General features: G+C 44.9%; 1 long non-coding RNA gene across 3 annotated transcripts in view; it reads right to left on the bottom strand.

Moving 5' to 3' along the window:
* Window positions 1-14,000, bottom strand: part of LOC134728758 (uncharacterized) — a 478,019-nt gene that overhangs the window by 369,394 nt on the left and 94,625 nt on the right. For 2 of the 3 annotated variants that reach the window (XR_010109540.1, XR_010109539.1), the window contains one exon: window positions 1,069-1,707. The exons of the other annotated variant lie outside the window; for it this stretch is intronic. This is a non-coding gene — a long non-coding RNA (uncharacterized LOC134728758). Of the gene's footprint in view, window positions 1-1,068; window positions 1,708-14,000 lie in introns of those variants that run through there. 3 annotated transcript variants of the gene reach the window in all.

The raw sequence follows: 14,000 nt of genomic DNA, 5'->3' as shown, positions 1-14,000 counted from the left end.
GTTTAATCAAAAAGCTAAACTATTTTTTAAAGCCCTGAATGATATTTTTTTCCCCTATACTTGGACAATCAGGCATATGGGCCTTGGCATAAAAATGTTCCAGATCCCAGTTGGGGTAAGGCATGTGGCTAAAAAGACCTTCGAGCACTTCCAGTCCTTTCCACACTCCTGGAAGGTTTTTAAGAAAAAAAGAAGAAAAAGAAACACCCTTTGGTTTCGGTATGCAATCTCTGTACTTGCGTCTGTCTCTTTGGACGTGGTTGGCCAAAGAGTCTGCTAAAAATATAACGAAAGAAGGTGGGTGGGAAGCGAGGAATATAGGGAGAAAATTGAAAAAACTAACCCTGTTCCTTGCTGGCTGCCTCCCCCCACAAATTCACCACAATGTTTAAGCATGTCACTATTTATCCCTCTTTTTAGCCATATTTTTGACACTTGACATGGGTATATACTGTCTTTTAAATAAAAGGTAAAAGTGCTCGCATTTTTATTCTTCCTGTTGGGCTCAAGAGTCTCTGAGACTGAGAAAAACTCTCTAGCTTCAAGCAGGTCTTTGTTCTGATTTTGCTGCCTCCCAATGGCTGGAAGGCAGGCTGGGGAGTGGTGGGAAGGGTGTTTGAGCCAATACCCATTGTATGGGTAGCAGAATCCACCAAGATCCTGAAGGTATATGGGAACCAGTTTAATAGACTTCCAAGGACCAGCCAGCTGGGAGTACCCAAGTCTCTGGTTTCTCAGTTTCCAGGATCTGTTCATCCATGTCATGGTTGGAGTTTGCCCAAAGGGAACAGAGGAAGGGAGCTCAGCAGGAGCTAGTCCGGGAGCTGGGTGGTTGGATCATTGGGCTTCTTGGAGTTTGCTTCAACTCTTCCCTTTCAGCAAAGGTTACTGGAGCAGGCTGGGCCTACTTGGGCTAGGAGAGCTGAGTCATGCATGGGAAGGGACACCAGCAACTATAAATTATCTTGTGTGTAAGGCTGGCTTTCGAAAACTCTGGCTTTGGGCTTAGAGGCTTTATTTATATCTCTCACAGGAATATTTTTCAAACTCATGACCATGCACTCTGTATTGCTTTGGGGACACTCCAAGCACCTGGTCTCCTCTATGATGAGTCCTGCAGGTGACAGTCCCCAGAGGCCCTGGGCCTGGACTCTGAGTCTGCTGTCACTCACACCCACACGTACACCCCCTTGTTGCCAAGGCCAGGACCCCATCCCACACATAGATGCATGTCCAACTTCATTGGCACAATGTTGCGTGCAGACACACAGATGACATTCAGCCACACACACACACACACACACACACACACACAGTCTCTCTCTCTTTCTCTCCCTTTCTCCCCATATGCAAACTACTACAACCCACTGGTTCTCTGCCCATTTCAGAGACAGCCTCTGCTCACTGTGAAACCTGCAACACACAAGAATACTCCACAGGCTGAAGGGCCCCTCCAGGAGTCAGATGCCCACTTCTCTGGCTGAGGAGCATTTTGTAACTGACTGAACACTTTTTTTTTTGTGCTTTGGTAATTTGGTTTTCTTGTTGTTGTTGTTGTTGTTACTCGTACCTTACAAAGTGGATAGCGAGGTACCATAAAATAGTAGCTGCCACCTAATTCACACTCTTGAGAACAGTTTCTCTGGCCAAATCCTTGCAAATCAGAGTGAGGTGCCATGGAGATGCTTCTCCTCCGTCTTGGATTATCTGGCAAAGAGAAGCAAAATTTCCTGAGCAGAAGTGCAAGAGGGGGCAAGGTTATCTCTTCTGATAAATGTGAATGCTTTTGTCTCTTCTTAGCCCACTGACATTGTTTCTGTATCTTCCACCTCCCTAGCCTTTTCTTTTCTCTTCCCTGCTTTGTAATTAGATGATTTTTGAAAACTTAATAAATGAGTGATTGTTATTTATTTCCCTTGGCTTATTTACCATTATTTGTTTTTATTAAAGTCTCTTCAAGACAGATAGAAAGTATCTCATTGTGGCCACTTTCCTGAGAGAGACACAGGAAAAACAAAACACTTTGCCTAGGATCTCACACGACAGTGGCTATGATGGGTTTGAGTCCAACACCTCCAGACCCTGCCTAGCAAATTGCTTCTGGAATGATGACCACAGGTCCCTGTAATTCATCCAGCCCGACTTCTATCCTCTGAGCCCTGTGTCTTCTTATCCAAAGGACATAGGACTGACTTCAACACTCACTCACTACCTTTCTGGGAAGCAGTACTCCTAGACTTTGAGGCTAGATCTTATGGGGCTGTCCTCGCCTGTCAGTAGAAGGGATAGTTAGGGCTCTACATGGGGCAGCAGTGACCCTATTGTTGATTGCCACAATGCCAGAAATTTGAAAAAAATGTCATAGTTCTACATGAGGTTAGTGTTCCCCAGTTCCTCCCTCTTCCCACCTGATTTCCCCATCATCATAAGCACATGCCGTTCACACATATGTAATACTCTTATCCCACCATCATCTCTAGCTATCTTCCAAGCACAAATATATACATATATAAGGAATCACTTTCTCATCCCTGGATCATCCAACCATCTTTCTCCCACTACTCAAACATTACTTAACTTTCTACTTCTTCCACCAGCTTTTTCAGACAACTTATTTTCCTCTCGACTACAGAAAGCACTAATTCCTGCCACATATATCTCATGGAAATGTTTGCACCTCATCCTTCCATGGCTGTTCAATGCTAACAGTTCAGTTGTGCTTTTCGGGCAATGGGGGCCATGCCAGACAGCTCCACCTGCCCCTCCAAGTCCAACCTTCTCCATCCTACTGAGCCTCAGGAGGCCAACCCCCAGGGGCCCTATCAAGGGGAGTCCCTTGCCCTACAGTTTTCATTTGGATTTGGCCAGTGGGAGGCACTATCTGGAAGTCAGAGAGAATGAAGAAAGGGGAAACTGGGAATTGATTCCCTCATTCTGTCCTTGCAGCATTGTTCCAGGTTGTCTGGGCTCCTTACAGCTCCTGGCATATCGTCCTCTCTATGGAGCTACGTATTAGTTTCCTGTGGCTGCTATAATAAATTCCTGCAAACTTGGTGGGTTAAAAACAACAGTAATATGTTCTCTCATAGTTCCAGGAGGACAGAAGTCTGGAATCAAGGTATTGGCAGGGTCACGCTCCCTCTGGAGACTCTGGGATCAACAGGATCAGTTCTCTGCCTCTCCCAGCTTCTGGTGGCTGTCAGCATTCCTTGACTTGTGGCCTCATCACACCAATCTCTATCTCTGTGGTCACATTGCCTCCTCCTCTTCTGTCTTCTCTTCTGTCTAAAATCCCTCTCTTTCATTTACAAAGACATTTGTCATTAGATTTAAGGCCCACTTGGATAAACCAGAGTAATCTCCTGATCTCAAGATCCTTAACTTAATGAGATCTGCAAAGACCCCTTTTCCGAATAAGGTCACGTTTGCAGGTTCCAGGGATGGCCACCAGACTCAGCTAATTTTTTGTGTGTTTTTAGTAGAGACGGGGTTTCACCATGTTGGCCAGGCTGGTCTCGATCTTCTGACCTCATGATCCACCCGCCTCGGCCTCCCAAAGTACTGAGATTACAGGTGTGAGCCATCACACCTGGCCCGTGAACAATCTTTTTATTACTTTCATTAAGCTCACTTCTAATCACCCAGTTTGTTTCCTAACTGGTACAGGCATCTTGAGGTCAAAGGCATCAGGTAAAGCATCTGTGGGACTCACCCTATGCACTCTATGCAGAAAGTAAAGATTTATTGATGATAATGATAAAAATGAGAATAAGAACTTCAAGAGAGAAGAGGCCCAGCCTTCAGGAGCAGCATCATAGCAAATATTGCATACAGTTCCTCCCTAAACTCAGTCACGGGTATGAAATGAAGGGGTAGAATTAGAATGATTCTAGATTCTTTCCAGACCCTTTCTGTTAAGACTATTCCACTTAGAATATTTCAGCAGCAAGTAAACAGAACCAAATCCTCCTCCAATCTTGACTCCAATGGCTTAAACGGTGGGTCTCAAACTTTAGCATGTACCTGAAGGGCTTGTTAAAAGGCAAACAGCTGAGCCCCACTCCCAGAGATTTTAATTCAGTAGTTCTGGGTAAGACTCAAGAATTTGCATTTCTAACAAGTTCCCAGGGGATGCTGATTGGCGTTTCTGGTCCAGAGACCAGACTTTGAAAACCACTGGCTTAAAATAGATGAAAAATTTACTCTCTCATATTAAAAAAAAAAAAAATGCCCTGGAGATGGTGGCTTCAGGGTTGGTTAACTCAACAGCTCAACCAGGTCCTCAAGGACCTGGCTCCACTCTGCTGTGCCATCCTCAGCATGTCAACCTTGACCTTGACCAGGTCCTTACAGCTGCAGGCTGGGTCCGACAGTTCCAGGCATCCCTTATAGGCTGGATAGTGGCCAGCAAAAGAGATTAAGCTTCTTAAGGATTGAGAACTCTTCTAGTTGTTATCTCCTTACATCATATTGGCCAGGATCACATCACATGCTTGTACCTAAACCAATCACTGTCAATGAGAAGAGGAACAGCAATGATTGGCTTATACCCATCAGCCATAGGAAGGAAGAGTAGACACCAACTATGCTGATGGGCTCTGGAGATAATATAAAAAAGGATTACATCACCTGCTTAGGTTTTAGGCCTGCTAGAGTACTTCTTGGGTGTTGTCTGTTCGGCAAACATTCCCACCGTCTTTCTTCTGCTACTTGGAGGAGTGAGCATAGGACTAAGGACGAACAAAGCCTAGTGGTCTGTGTTCAGGCAGCAGTGACACGTAGCCCAAGTAGGGAAACTGAGAATCCTTCCCTGAGTTGCAGCGAAGAATACGGTAGGGGGAAAAGGCACTCTCTTTCTGCAGAAGTTGCTAAGCAGGGACAGCTGGTGGTTATGTGCCTCCTAGGAGACAAAAGCCTCTGGGAAGTACTGAAAATTAACTAGCAGTCAGAGAAGCATGGATAAGCAGAGATGAGCAAACAGTGATTGCTGCAGCTCTTCCCCTATTTCTATGAGGCATCTCAGTGCCCTTCGTATCTCTGGAAGAAATGTCTCATTTGTCTACACTAATCGGAATTATGTTTCTGTCCTCTGCAACCAAACAAGTTCAGATTTAGACACTGGTTCTGTCATGAAGGACAGAGGGGAAGAAGGTCTGAGGATTACATAAGGGTGGAGGTGGCTCGCACCACCTCAGCTCCCATCTAGAACCTCCACTCTTGGCCACATCTTCCAGACTGGGAACGAACAAAACAGAATCCCTACCCAAAACCCCAGGCCCCAGCCTACTCCATGATTGGCATGCAAGAAATGCACAAGGCCCCTAGGACCTTCAAAGACAGGGCAGAGACAGAGAAAAGACAAACCAGGTTTAGTGGGGCACCACCCCTTTCTTTGCAAAAGGAGTACTCCTGGCCACAGAGACTGGGGAGCATAAGAAAACAGTCTGCACTCTCAGCGCTTCCCTCATCTTCTCCAACAGCTGCTAGGGTGAGGGCAGGGTTAGGGCATCCTCCCTCAGGTGGAGATGTGGACAGAGGATTTCTCCAAGGGTAGATTTCACAGGGAGGAGGACCAACCCCAGACCCACTCTAGGTTTCCTCCTGGGACTTTTTTTCCTCTAGGGAAGAGAGTTCCTCATGCATGTGCTAAAATAGAAAGTTGCTTGTTTGTTTTAAATTTTTTTTTTTTTTGAGACCAAGTTTCACTCTTATTGCCCAGTCTGGAGTGCAATGGCACGATCTTGGCTCACTGCAACCTCTGCCTCCCAGGTTCAAGTGATTCTCCTGCCTAAGCCTCCCAAGTAGCTGGGATTGCAGGCATGCACTACCATGCCCAGCTAAGTTTTTTAATATTTAGTAGAGACGGGGTTTCGCCATGTTGACCAGGCTGGTCTTGAACTCCTGACCTCAGGTGATCCACCCACCTTGGCTTTCCAAACTGCTGGGATTACAGGTGTGAGCCACCATGCCTGGCCCTAAACTTTTTTTAATGAAACATAACAACCTACATATGCAAGGAGCACATGTGATGTTTTGATACATGCATAATAATGTGTAATGATCAAATCAGGGTACGTAGGACATTCATCACCTCAAACATTTACATTTCTTTGACATTGGAAACATTTCAGATCTTCTCATCTAGCTATTTTGAATTGTACAACATATTAGTGCTAACTGTGGTCACTCTGCTGTGCTATCAAGCACTGCAACATATTCTTCTAGCTGTATGTTTGCACCCATTAACCACCCTCTCTTCCCCCAACTCCCCACCCTTCCCAAACTCTGGTAATTAGCATTCTACTCCCTACCTCCATGAGATCCACCTTTTAGCTCCCACATATGAGTGAGAACATGCAATATTTGTCTTTCTGTATCTAGCTTATTTCAGTTAACACAATGACCTCCAGTTCCAGCCATTTTGCTGCAAATGAGGACATTTCATTTTTTATGGCTGAATAGTATTCTACGTGTGTGTGTTACATTACTTTTAATGGCAAAAATCACAATTACTTTTGCACCAACTTTATATATATATGTGTATATATGTGTGTGTGTATATATATATAAAATACACATACAGATATATATATATACACCTCACATTTTCTTTTCTTTTCTTTTTTTTTTTTTGAGACAGAGTCTTGCACTGTTGCCCAGTCTGGAGTGCAGTGGTGTGATCTCCGCTCACTGCAAACTCCACCTCTCGGGTTCACACCATTCTCCTGTCTCAGCCTCACGAGTAGCTGGGACTACATGCGCCCACCACCACACCTGGCTAATTTTTTTTTTTGTATTTTTAGTAGAGACGGGGTTTCACCATGTTAGCCAAGATGGTCTTGACCTCCTGACCTCGTGATCCACCTGCCTTGGCCTCCCAAAGTGCTGGGATTACAGGCGTGAGCCACTGCACCCAGCCATGTCTCACATTTTCTTTATCCATTCATTTGTTGATGGACACAGGTTGATTTCACATCTTGGCTATTTTGAATAGTGCTTCAATAAACCTTGGGATGTAGGTATTCCTTTGATATACTGATTTCCTTTGGATAAATACCTAATAGTGAGACTGCTGGATCATAGAAAAAACAGTTCTAAAATTTGAATATTTGTTTTTAATGATCTTACTAGTAAAGGATGCTAGCAAATCAGCAAATTCTGCTAAGGCAGTAGAAGTCTGCTCAAATAATGTTTCCATTTCCAATGACTCATTAAGTACAATAATTACAACAATTACCATCACTTCTGTTGCCTTCGTGCTGTCTATTGATCCACACACTCTGCCCCCAAAACTGCACTAAGCACTTAACAAGGAATTCACATACTAATGTGTGGGGTATCTGCATGACCCCTCCACAGAGTAAGAGAAATAAATTGATCTTTTCTTCCATTGGCAATGGAATGATAACAATTTTTACTTTTCTTTTTCCTCGTTGCCATCCATAGATCTATACCCATTAGAAATCACAGTGAGAAAAAGAGCGGCAGGGGAGGAGCTCAAGAAGAGACGAGAGATAGGAAAGAAGCATTATAATTTGGCAAAAATGTGAGTCAGGGAACCTCCCTTTTTCTAACCCCTGGAAGCTCTAGCTGGAGATCATCTTGCCTCCAGATGCAGAAAGCATATTCTACACCATAGGGTCACCGTCTACGGCCATATCACCCTGAATGCACCCAATCTCAGAAGCTAAGCAGGGCCTGACCTGGTTTATACTTGGATGGGAGCCACCACAGCATCGCTGATGGAATCTCTAGATTAAGTGGTAGCTGGGTCCAATGTGGGTTTTTGGCAAGAGGAAAATAATAGAAAAGGAAGAGAAAGAGGTGTGTGTTTCTGCTTCTGTTGAAATACTATTTGTCCTTTAAGGCTGCCTGCTCTGTGAAGTTTTCCTCAAATTCTGTCCCATCCCACTCACCCCTGTCAGACTTAACTACTCTTCCTCCATCCTGCCATAAGCGTGTGTGATAAGAGAAATCAAAGAGGACTATCAGTCTTCTGTGCATAGTGAGGGTGCGTGTGTCTAAAGCAGAGTGCAGAAATGTCTGCATTTCTTTTCCCCTACTCTCATCAAGAGCTGGAGCTCTTCCCCACTGCCAGCTTTGGCCCTGTAACTTGTTGTGGCCAACAGAACATGTTACATGTATTCTAAGCCTGTCTTCTAGAGGCTTTGCAGGCTGCCCCTTGCCTCTTTGGAACCCTGCCTCTGCCACCTGAGCAAGCTCAAGTCTGCCTGGGAGAGGATGAGAGAGTATGCAGAGAAAGGCTCCAGTCATCCAGGCTATCACTGACCAGCCTGGCCCATCAGCCAGCCTACAAACACTTAAGCAAGTGCAGCCAAGAGCCACAGAGCCCAATCTGATTCAGCAGGCCTGCCCTGCTGGTTTGCAGGCTCCGCAGCAGTGATGAAGGAATGTTGTCAGACATCGCTAACGCTAGGGGTAGCTCATCATGCAAAAGCTAACTGATGCAGGTTGCTGGCCCCCTCTAAAAGGGAATGCCAAGAGGGCTGTTAATCTTAGATCTCTCTATATCACTCCTCCACTAATATATTCTTGGGACATTCCTGATTCTCAACCAAAGCTCACAGACTGGAGAGGCATAGGGTGCAATGGAATGGAACTGAAATGTTGATAAAGGGCGGAGCACCCACAGAGCACGCCATGCATGCACTAATGGAACTGTCTGGCTCTTCTCCACGTCCCCAAGGCATGAGCTTGGGAAAAAGGTTACCTGATCTCCAATGCCTTTGTCTATTAATTCATTCAGGGCTGGATTAATCCCTGCTCAGCTTCTCTTCCACCTCCCCACCACCCCTGTCCCCAGTCTGGCTGCTCAGATGATGTAAGCAGTAACCAATCTTGCAGTCGGGGCAGTCAGCTGGCTGGCTCACTTCCGTATCCATTAAGGGAAGGCAGACACTTTAGAAAGAACTGGAAAATATTGCCAACCACCCACTCCACTCAACTCCCCACCCCTTGCCCCAGTCTCCTCTCCCCGTCACATATACCCTAACCTCAAGAGACTGGAGCTGGAAAGTACTGAAGTCAAAGAAAGAAGAAACTGGAATTGTAGCCCCACAGATCTCATGGGTTGAGACACAAGAATCCTTTGGCATGAGAACTAGTCTTGGGAGAGACGAACCAGGGCTATCTGGAGAGCCCCATCAGCTACCCTCCCCCTCATCCCAGGCACCCTCCCCTCCAGGGGCTTTTCCATTTGGTACCAATGAAATGGGTATTCAGGGGCCAGAATGTCAGCATCAATGGTGGGAAAGGAGCCACACAGAAGATGCCCATCCCTTATTAGAAGTTGCTAGACTCTCTTATAGGGGCGCAGTGGGGACCCAAAGTTGATGACTTGAATAGACACGGGCAGACTGAACGTGGTCTGTTTGCTGAGTTCAGGGTTTTCAAAACCTGTCATACTTACACTATTTCTCTCAACATCTACTATGAAAGGAGAATTCTACCATTGAAGAGCCAGCCCTTCCTGCTTTGGAAACTTCTGCTCTTTGAAAGTGCCCAGAAAAATGCACAGTAACACCCCCAGATTGGCTCCTCAAAAGCTGTGAGGTCTTGGGCAAGCCCCTTTACCTTTCTAGGCCTCAGTTTCCCTATCTGAAATGTGCAGATAAAAATGCATCCCTACTTCACAGAGTTTTTGAGTAAAAGAAAAAAAATGTCAATAAAAGCTGGTTGCACAATAGTTTGTGAAAAATATGTGCTGGACAGGATCTCTGTACTTTCCACTCAATTTTGCTGTGAACCTAAAATTGCTCAAAAAATAGTTTATTAATTTTTTGTAAATGCTGGACAAGTGAGTGTGGAATGGATAATAGATGGTTGGGCCTCTTTTTTTCAGTGCTTACAGGCTGTAGAAAGGAAGGTCAACGTTGATGGTGGGATTTCTAGCCTATAAAGTCTGTTAAAAAAGGTGGGGTTGTTTTGTTTTGTTTTGTTTTGTTTTTTGAGACGGAGTCTCCCTCTGTCACCCAGGCCGGAGTGCAGTGGCATGATCTCAGCTCACTGCAACCTCCACCTCCCGGATTCAAGCAATTCCCCTGCCTAAGCCTCCCAAGTAGCTGGGACTACAGGTGGATGCCACCATGCCCAGCTAAATTTTGTATTTTTAATAGAGACAGGGTTTCACCCTGGTGGCCAGGATGGCCTCCATCTCTTGACCTCATGATCTGTCTACCTCGGCCTCCTAAGCAGCTGGGATTACAGGCATGAGCCACCATGCCTGGCCAAAAGGTGGGTTCTTAATCCATCAGGGTAAGGGGATGTATCTACCCTGGAAAAAATTATTGGCAGCCCCAAACTTGAGATAAATTTGCAGAAGGGATGAGAGGCAGCACTTTAAAAGGAAAATGGCTCTCATCGTTCATGTGTGTTTCTGCCCAGCTTAGGGCTAACCACTGAGAAAGGGCTATTCAAGAAAGGAAGACACTGAATGCATGTCTCTTACTCTGTCTGCCTGTCACATGTTCTTCTGCTTCTAAGAAATGCATCCCCCTTCCTCTGGGATGTCTTCCTTCCACCCCATGCCAGTTTTATTCTACTAGAAGCTTCCAGTTGTGAAAATATGCCTCCCTGATCTCAGGTGGAGCACAGGACCCACGGAAAGCCAATGTTTCCCTAAGAGTTTTTAAGTTAGACCTCGGGAGGTGGGAGGTGGGAGGCGGGGGGCAGGAGATAAGGCAGCTCCTCTTCATGGTAAAAATGGCAGGTCGTGAAACCTGGCCATTGCTGGCACCCTTGATTCCAAAAGAGAATCAGTCTGAGTGAACAGAACTAGTACGTGGGCAGAAACCAAGATGGAGGACAGTGAGTCCTATCCACTTGTCTTTTCCCTGTTCCCTGTTGACCCTGAGGCCAGCTGCACTCTGCCCTCCCTTGGTTCAGTTATAGGAACCAACAAATCCCCCTTCTAGCCTAGGCTGGATATGGAAATTCTGCCATTTGTGACTAGTATAATCCTGGCTACTACAACTCTGCCTTTCTCCCTCAAAAACAGTATAAGTCACTGGGAGAGAAGACATGATAAATAAAGCAATTAGAAAGCACTCAAAATAGCACTACATTGGGCAATTTTGAATTAACTCAAACTTGCATCTGTTTTTTTCTTTTCTTTTTCTTTCTTTTTTTTTTTTTTTTTTTGCTTTTTTTTTTCTTTCTCTTCTTTATCTATCTGTCTCTTTTTCTTTCTTGGCATTTTTCCCCAGCTAGCCACTGAAAATGTAAAGATGAGGAAAACATATACATGAAAACTTTGCAATGAGGAAGCCATAAATATAACACGATATTATGCAATTTATACCTGATGGAGGTGTATAGCAGCACCAGAAAAGCACAGAGGAGGGTTAATTTATCCTGAATGCCAAGGAAAGGTACTGTTGAGGCAGGATTACTAACAGTGAGCTCTAATGGGTTTGGCAAGAGAGCCAAGACTGGGAGTTTACAAGAATGTAGATGGCATAAAGGAGACACAAATCCCAGAAGATTCCAGGGATGACTAAAAAGAGCAGGAATCATAGTAGAGGTGGAGCTTGAGGTTGCTTAGAGCCTAGGCAACACAAAGAACCAGATGTCTTGCTCCTACCTCCTCCGCCACCTTAGCATCCATATTCAGATACTCTGCTGTTAAAGAGACCCTATGCCTGGCCCACAATCTTCTTTCTACTGCCAACCACCATATCACCTCCACACTGAAGATTCTGTCCCTCTTCTGCTCGGTTTCACTTACTCACAACTTCAGCTTAGGCCCATTAGGGAACTTCTTGCCATAAACTGGCACATTCTCTGTGCTTTACCATCTGGTAGGGAAAAGCAGAGAGTGCTAAGCAGGCTAAAGCTCTACACACCAGGGGTTGGCAAAACCTGGCCCGCGGGCCAAATCCAGCCCACCACCTGTTTTTGTAAATAAAGTTTTCTTGGATCACAGCCCGGGTCATTCATTTACATATTATCTATAGCTGCTTCTGTGCTACCGCAGCAGAGTTGAATAGTTGCAGCCAAGACCACATGGCTGGCAAAGCTGTAAGATTTACTATCTAGCTCTTTCCAGATAAAGTTCCCAATTCCCACTCTATAATACTGCTTCCTCTGAACTTTAGTTGCAGACTCCCCAGTACCGACTTTTATAGTTGGATTAAACTTTTTTTTTTTTTTTTTTTGAGACAGAGTCTTACTCTGTCACCCAGGCTAGAGTGTAATGGTGTAATCGCAGCTCACTATAGCCTTGAACTCCTAGGCCCAAGGGATCCTCCCACCTCAACCTCCCAAGTAGCTGGGACTACAGGCACATACCACCATACCTGGCTAATTTTTTTTTCTTTTTTTTTTTTTTATTGTGGAGACGGGACCCTCCCTCTGCTGCCCAGGCTGGTCTTAAGCTTCTGGGCTCAAGTGATCCTCCTGCCTCAGCCCCACAAAATGCTGGAATTACAAGTGTGACCCACTGCACCTGGCTGACTAAACATTTTAATGCATCTTTAAAAAATTGTCACTTGGGAATAATGGAACCTTCTTAGACCCTTGTCAGAGAGGACTAAGTAGAAAATGTAGTCACTAAACTGGCTCAAGCCATAAGAATATTTTTTACACAACTAAAAAATATGGAAAAGTAACTTTGGAAATTTTTTTCCCTTAGAGCTTTTTAGGGGAACTCTTTGGTACCCTTTTTCTTTTTAAGGTATGACCTATGACTTAGGTCAGTCATAGGACATTTTTTTCAGAAGCTTGAAAGATCACTGCATCACCTGCTACCCTTGAGTCCTGCACAAATTCTGTTGCAGCCTGTTCCAGAGTAGGAAAGCTGATTCAGTTTCTAAAGATCTCCCCCAAGGAGCATTTCCCAGCCTTCCTCTTCTTAGACGCATCCTCCCCCTTGCCCACCCCACCCCCTTCCTGAGCACCTGTTGCTACAACAAAGAGAAGCTCAGGGTTGAAGTTTCTGGGCTTGTCCAGGTGATAAACTGAGGCCATTCAGAGGAGATAATGCCATTTGATGGTTGAGCTCTTTTCAATCATCAGGGAAAGCGCTGGGTGGAGAGAGGCATTCAAAAAAGCTCCGTGGATATAAAAAGGTGATTACATCTAAATGGAAGACCTGTCACTAGGCAAAGCACTCTGCCAGCTGATGTGCAGGCAACTTCAATGGCTAAACGGCGGCAGGCAGGGTGGGATTTTTGTGGCTCTGGACTTAGACAGCTGCAGCTCTGCTAAGGGGACAGGCCTTCCTGGGTCCCTCAGATCTAGCGAGAGAGGCCGCAGGCTGCCAGCCAAGGACTCTGCTAGGGGCTCTGTCAACCTTGCCTAAGCCATGAGCAACTCAGGCCAATGCTCTAACACTCCTGGAAGACAGGTCTGTATGAACTCCTCAAAGACCCAAAGATTTGAGGACTGTGGACATAGCCAGTTTGAATGCTTAAAGATCCAGGTTTAGCTCAGCATTTTTATTCGCCTGGTTTTGTTATTCTAGATCAGGAGTCAGGCACCATTTTATGTAAAAGACCAGATGGTAAATATTTTGTCCTTTGCGGGCTGTCTGGTCTCTGTTGCAGCTATTCAGCTCTGCTGTTGTCATCTGCAAGCAGCCGTAGGCATAAATAAATGAACATGGCTACATTCTGATGAAGCTTTATTTATGGACACAGGAATTTGAATTTTATATAATTCTCATGTCACAAAATATTATTCTTTTGATTTTTTCAACCATTTAAAAATGTAAAAGTGATTCTTAGTGCATAGGCTGTACAGAAATGAGCAGCAAGATGGATTTGGCCCATAAGCCACAGTTTGAAGACCCTTATTTTAGGGGGTTCTATTTGGGAGAGAAAGAATTACGGGGAGAGATTGTCTGATTTAGCTCTATGCAGAGTCCTAAATGTATCAACTGTGATTAATAACTTGCATACACACAGCACTTTAATGTTAACAAAATGCATCTGTGCTGTTATTCAATACCCACTGCAAGCCTGTGAGTTAGATATTATTAT

The sequence above is a fragment of the Pan paniscus genome, chromosome 13, assembly GCF_029289425.2.
Source record: "Pan paniscus chromosome 13, NHGRI_mPanPan1-v2.0_pri, whole genome shotgun sequence".
Classification (NCBI taxonomy): domain Eukaryota; kingdom Metazoa; phylum Chordata; class Mammalia; order Primates; family Hominidae; genus Pan; species Pan paniscus.
The sequence above is the reverse complement of the archived record's forward strand: the minus strand, read 5'-3'. Positions and strand labels throughout refer to the sequence as shown.